Source organism: Bombina bombina, chromosome 5 (assembly GCF_027579735.1).
Source record: "Bombina bombina isolate aBomBom1 chromosome 5, aBomBom1.pri, whole genome shotgun sequence".
Lineage (NCBI taxonomy): Eukaryota > Metazoa > Chordata > Amphibia > Anura > Bombinatoridae > Bombina > Bombina bombina.
The window spans coordinates 14830312-14836586 of NC_069503.1; the positions used below are offsets into that span (position 1 = coordinate 14830312).

The 6275-nt window shown below is 43.0% G+C and overlaps 1 pseudogene; it reads left to right on the plus strand.

Moving 5' to 3' along the window:
* Positions 1-3526: 3526 nt before the first annotated feature.
* LOC128659697 (SH2 domain-containing adapter protein E-like) lies at positions 3527-4819 on the plus strand (annotated as a pseudogene).
* The last annotated feature ends 1456 nt before the right edge of the window (positions 4820-6275 follow it).

Genomic DNA, 6275 nt, shown 5'->3' on the forward strand with positions numbered 1-6275 from the left:
CAAGTACCTCAGAGAGAAAAACGATTAACCTGCCAGTAAACGTTTTGAAAATAAATATATGAAATGATAATAAAGCCTGTTGCTAGTCGCTATCACTGCAGAAAGGCTATAAGTTATATGTATACAGTATTTTCTTAGTGAAGTGCCATTCCCCAGAAATACTTCAGTGCCAACATACATACATAACAGCCTGATACCAGTTGCTACTACTGCATTTAAGGCTGTACTTACATTTTATCGGTATTAGCAGTATTTTCTCAGTCAATTCCATTCCTTAGAAAATAATATACTGCAACATACCTCTTTGCAGGTGAACCCTGCCCGCTGTCCCCTGTTCTGAAGTTACCTCGCTCCTCAGAATGGCCGAGAACAGCAAATGGATCTTAGTTACGTCCGCTAAGATCATACACAAACTCAGGTAGATTCTTCTTCTAATGCTGCCTGAGAAAAAACAACACACTCCGGTGCCGTTTAAAATAACAAACTTTTGATTGAAGAAATAAAAACTAAGTTTTAATAACCACTGTCCTCTCACACATCCTATCTATTAGTTAGGTGCAAGAGAATGACTGGATATGACGTAGAGGGGAGGAGCTATATAGCAGCTCTGCTTGGGTGATCCTCTTGCACTTCCTGTTAGGGAGGAGTTATAATCCCATAAGTAATGGATGACCCGTGGACTGACTACACTTAACAGGAGAAAACACTATTAGACAGTGAAAGAAAAAGGATGAATGCACATCCTAAAGAAACAGTATCAATAGTGTTTTATAAAACTTCTCATTGATGCAACACTGCTGCATTTAGAACCTGAAACTTATCTATATACACAGTACGAGGTCTGTATACTGTAGGGTAGATTTATCCGCTGTAAAGGATCATGTCCGCCGCACATCGATAAATGCTGACAGCATAAGCTGTCGGCATTTATCATTGCACAAGCATTTCTCATTAAATGCTTGTGCAATCCCGCCCCTGCAGATTTGCAGCCTATCGGCCGCTAGCAAAAAGTATCAATCAACCCGATTGTATCCGATCGTGCAGATTGCTGTCTACCACCTCAGAGGTGGCGAACGAGTTAAGGAGCAGTGGTCTTAAGACTGCTGCTTCTTAACTTAAGTTTCCAGTGATATGAGCTTGATAATTCGGCCCCAAAGTATCTCAGGATTGTTAAAGGGCTATTATGCACTCCGGGAGCTCGCGCCAGCGCATCCCCCTCCGACCCAAGCATCTAACAGATGCCCTGGCCATAGGGAAACCTTATTGCTGCCCCCCAGCTGAAGCAGCAGCCTGAATGGCCACCCAGTGGACATAAGAATGCCCCACGATCCAGACCCGAACAGCCGCAGCAGAACCTGAAACAACAACAGTAAACTTGCTAACTATCAATGCAACCAATGCTAACAGCTATTGCGGCAATGGTCTAACATACAACCTGTACCTATTTGAGCGCCACCTACCTAGCTGCTTAATTCCTGCTGCCGACTGCCCCTCTGCCGCTGCGGATGTGGCTGCGCCAATCCTAAAGGAATGCATCCCTATGCTACTTGGATTAATGCCTACCTTGCCTGCCACTGCTTTCAGTACCTTCTTGAACTGGTAGACCGACAGCGATGAGCCGTCCACATGTACCAAAAATTGACTCCCCCCTACAGAACGTACCCCTAAAAATTCAGACATCACTTGGACTGGGCAGGCTAAACCGCCACCTTTCCGAGCTAAAGTCATCCAAGCACCCTTACCCTCCTGGTCCGTTTTAGACCGGGGACAAAAAGTAGAACTGCCGACTAATTGTCAGGATTCCTGCTTTGACATCACTAAACCCCTCCCAACTTCCCTTCTTAACACCTGTGCACCTTTCACCTGGTGCTTAGAATTTCATCTAGGAGAGTGTATACTACTAGATCCTAAGCTCCTTCTCTACAAATTCAAATTCCTGTTCCAGAGTTGTTTACCCAGATAATAGTTGAGACCAAGTGAAAAGATTACTCTGTCTGGATTGGCATATATCTACAGTCTTTGCCTCTTTCAATCTACTAAACAGCTTAATTGTACTTAAATATCGCAACTAGGAAAAACTGACAGGCAGCTACTTCTGGTTTGGGCGAAACCGCTGCTTCTCATACCTGCTACTCCAGCATTAACACTCTCATTTCATCAGGAACTGGAACAAAGGTAAACAAGCTACCAACATCCAGCTTGCTACTAAAGACCACTCACCTGAAATCCATGGACCCCTAACTTTGAATGCGCTATACGCAACACGCCCCTAGTGACGTCATCCATCAATCAAAACGCTGCTATACTAATACAGCTCAATAACGGATACAGAGTTGCCGAATAATTTCACACTCATTCCTCAGATTGTTTCACATGACGAGCACCATATGCTAGATTATCAAGGAGCATAACACTAGTGCATTATATTGCAGCCAGATATACAGACTCATTTCAGTTGCTCAATTTAATTTCAGTTATTTGCAATAACTAAGCTGCTTGTTTTATTACCGCAAGCATCAAATCATCTCATTCCAAGTAATACACTGTCACACTCCACAACTCTCTAAATTCCATAGGAGTTGTAAAAACTGACAGTGTTACAAAACAATATTTAAAGGTACAGTACACATTTTGTCTGTAGCTGAGATACATTTGAAACCTAAGTTTCACTACTTCACTACGGTGACTGAACCGTCCCTAACATACCCTAACATAATACTAAGCCAAATTATGGATCCAACAGACTTACCGCAGATAGTCTACAATTTATTACAGAGGGTGGATCAACTTGAAGAAGGTCTGAGAGAGCTAGAAATAGAGAATCAATCCCTTAGGAGGATAATCAGGGATTCTATGTCTCATAGACCTCAGCTTCCTGATTCCACACCTGAACCAACGGTGTCTATGCCTGACCCTTTCTCAGGAGAGAGGAAAAAATACCGCCAGTTCAAAAATGCCTGCTTGTTACTTTTCAACTTGAAACCAAAGACTTATAGTACAGAGAGAATCAAGGTTTTAACCATAATCTCCTTCTTAAGAGCTGAACCCAGTGTATGAGCAGATTTTTTCTTCGAAAATGATGACACTATTTTGGGATCTATGGATGTATTCCTGAACACCATGGATGAATTATACATGGATACAAACGTTCAGTTAACAGCAGAAGCCTCTATGCGCAACCTGAGACAGGGGAACCCTATTGCACTGAGGAATCATTTCTGGCTTGGCTTAGCGGACAACATTAAGGATGAGTTGGCTCGCACAGATCTCCCAAAAACTTTGGAATTACTCATGAAGCTGGTAATCCAAATCGACCGGAGATTAAGAGAAAGGCGTACAGAACGTTATACCTAACAAGCTCCCCGAACATCTTATACTGCCTCAGTTTCGCCAGCTACAACTAGACCAAACAAGCAGGCATAATCCACTGGATATTGGGGTTGCATGGATAGTGCAGGCCCAGAGACTTGGGGCCCCTGTGGCCCTTAGGGATTAAGTATATTATTGTTTGACATCTTCCTTGGACATGGCAAAGTGGTTTAAAGAGCTCCCTTTGACACTCAAGAATGTTTCAGACAGAGCTAAACCGGGTCCTCCAGGGTCCAAAACCCTTCCTAAAGTTGTAGCCTCCTGCAAGAATTCCTGTACAGACTCTCTTGGGGCCCCTGTGAAAACCAGAAAGAATTCGTCCTCTGATGGGCAAAGCAGAGGTTTAAAGGATAGTCATTTATCCAAAGACAATTTACAAGGCCTGTTACCTGGCAAAGGCAGAAAAAAATTGAAAGATGAAGCTGGGTTATTTCGGGCCCCCAAGGGCCAAAGCACTTACATCAACTGTCTCATTAAGATAGACCCAAACCTTCAGGAGAAAAATAATTTAAAAGAAACAGAAGAACAACCAAAGCAAGGGCAGGACCAGGAACGTGGTACCAAAGAAGATATGCAGATAATAATTTTAGAGGACTATGCAGACCCTTATGATGCCAAACACACCAAAGAACAGAGGGATGCTGAGCGCGTTTGTGAGAATGACGGTTACATGGAACCATATGATGCTCAATAGATGATTACAGAAATCCGACGCAGAGGCTCAAAAGACAACCTTATTACGGAAATTCTGATGCTTGAGCTGGGGTCCCCTTGTGGAATAAAGGCCCATGTGAAGAGACAGGGATCCCAGGAGTTGCTGGGGAAGCCCCCTCAGCTGTACGATACCCCATATGAACCTCCATAGACAGGAGAAGAGGTTGAGTCGCAAGAGAAGAAACAGCGGCAGACAGATGGTACAAGGCCAGAAAATGACGAGAGGCCAGCAGGGGAGTATGAACAGCCATGGGAGTGGAAAAAGGAGCATATTGTTAGAGCACTGTCAGTTCAGTTTGAAAGTACTGAGCGATCACCAGCTAAGGAGGAAGCAGTCAAGTTGCACCAACGTCAGAAAAGCTGGACACAAAAGATCCTAAAACAAACTGAGCAGATTGAGAAGGTGGATACCTGCATGCCACTAGAGAAACAGAGTTGGTATCACAGTGCCGTTACGTGTGCTGAGGCAGAGAGTCACTTGCTGTCTTGCAGAGAGGCCAGTTATCTTCTTCGAAACAGCGAATCTGGTAACAGCAAGTACTCCATCGCCCTGAAGACCAGCCAGGGCTGTGTGCACATCATTGTGGCCCAAACCAAGGACAACAAATTTACTCTGAACCAAACAAGTGCCATTTTTAGCAGCATTCCAGAAGTCAGCCACTACTACTCCACTCACAAACTACCCTTCAAAGGAGCAGAACACATGAGTCTTCTATACCCAGTGCACAGCAAGTAGCATGAAGACCCACAATGCACAGCATGGACTCGTATTTTGTATCTCAATTTTTTTGGGTGACAGACACCTTTTCAAGCTAATTATGGATTTCACCCTACTTCCAACCCATTTACCATAAAGGGATCTAATAGTACCACCAGCTGCCCAACTGTGGTAGATCTATCCAGTAAACTAAGACAGATCTTCAATGACCTGAAGGAAAATATATTATCTTCTCAACAAACCCAAAAGAAATACTATGATCTCAGAAGACATACTCCTGCTCAAAACGCACCTGGAGATTCAGTCTGGTTATCCACAAAAAACCTCAGACTTCAGATACCTAGTAAAAAACTATGTGGGCTCTTTATAGGACCTTTCCCCGTAAAAAAGGTGATCAATCCAAATGCCATAACTTTGGAATTACCTTCATCATTGAAGATTCACCCAAACCTTCATGTCTCACTTCTAAAACCCTACTCTGCAATGAGACAAACAGGAGTTGTTCTTCCCCCAAAAGGTAATATCATTGATACAGATGAATATGAGGTCCATTCCATTCTCGACTCCCGTATAGTCCGTGGTGAGCTTCAATATCTTGTCAGATGGAAAGGATACCTACCCGAGGAAGACACTTGAGAACCGGCTTCAAATATACATGCCCTCAATGCTCTCAATTTATCATCGTCGTAACCCTGATCAACCTGGTCTATAAGCTGTGGTTCCGCTTCCTTGGGGAGGGGGTCATGTCAGGATTCCTGCTCTGATGTCACTAAACCCCTCCCAACTTCCCTTCTTAACACCTGTGCACCTTTCACCTGGTGCTTAGTATTTTGTCTAGGAGAGTGTATACTACTAAATCCTAAGCTCCTTCTCTACAAGTTTCAAATTCCTGTTCCAGAGTTGTTTACCCAGATAATAGCTGAGACTAAGTGAAAATATTACTCTGTCCGGATTGGCATATATCTACAGCCTTTGCCTCTTTCAATCTACTAAACAGCTTATTTGTACTTAAAGATCGCAACTAGGAAAAACTGACAGGCAGCTACTTCCGGTTTCGGCGAAACCGCTGATTTTCATACCTGCTACTCCAGTATTAACACTCACATTCATCATTCAAAGCGTACCAATTTCCTAACATAACTTGTGCTTCCCCCCCCCCATACTCCCATCGGCTTATTAGTTAAGCATAAGAAAATGCATCTTATGGAAATTCTATTTTATTGTCTCTATATCCCCCTTAAATCCCTCCCTTGACAAAGGCATTATTTTGAGGGCCCATAGGTGACCCTAGCTTATTATAAGAAGGTAAAGGTTTGTGAGCGGCTTTATTATGAGTTAAAGGGGAAATATGATCATATTTGATAAATAAGAGGTTTGCTTTTAATATTGTTTAATTACTTACAAGTGTTATTAACTGCTGTTATATCTTCAAAACAGAAAAAGATACAGAGCGCATCCCACTCTAAGTGTAACA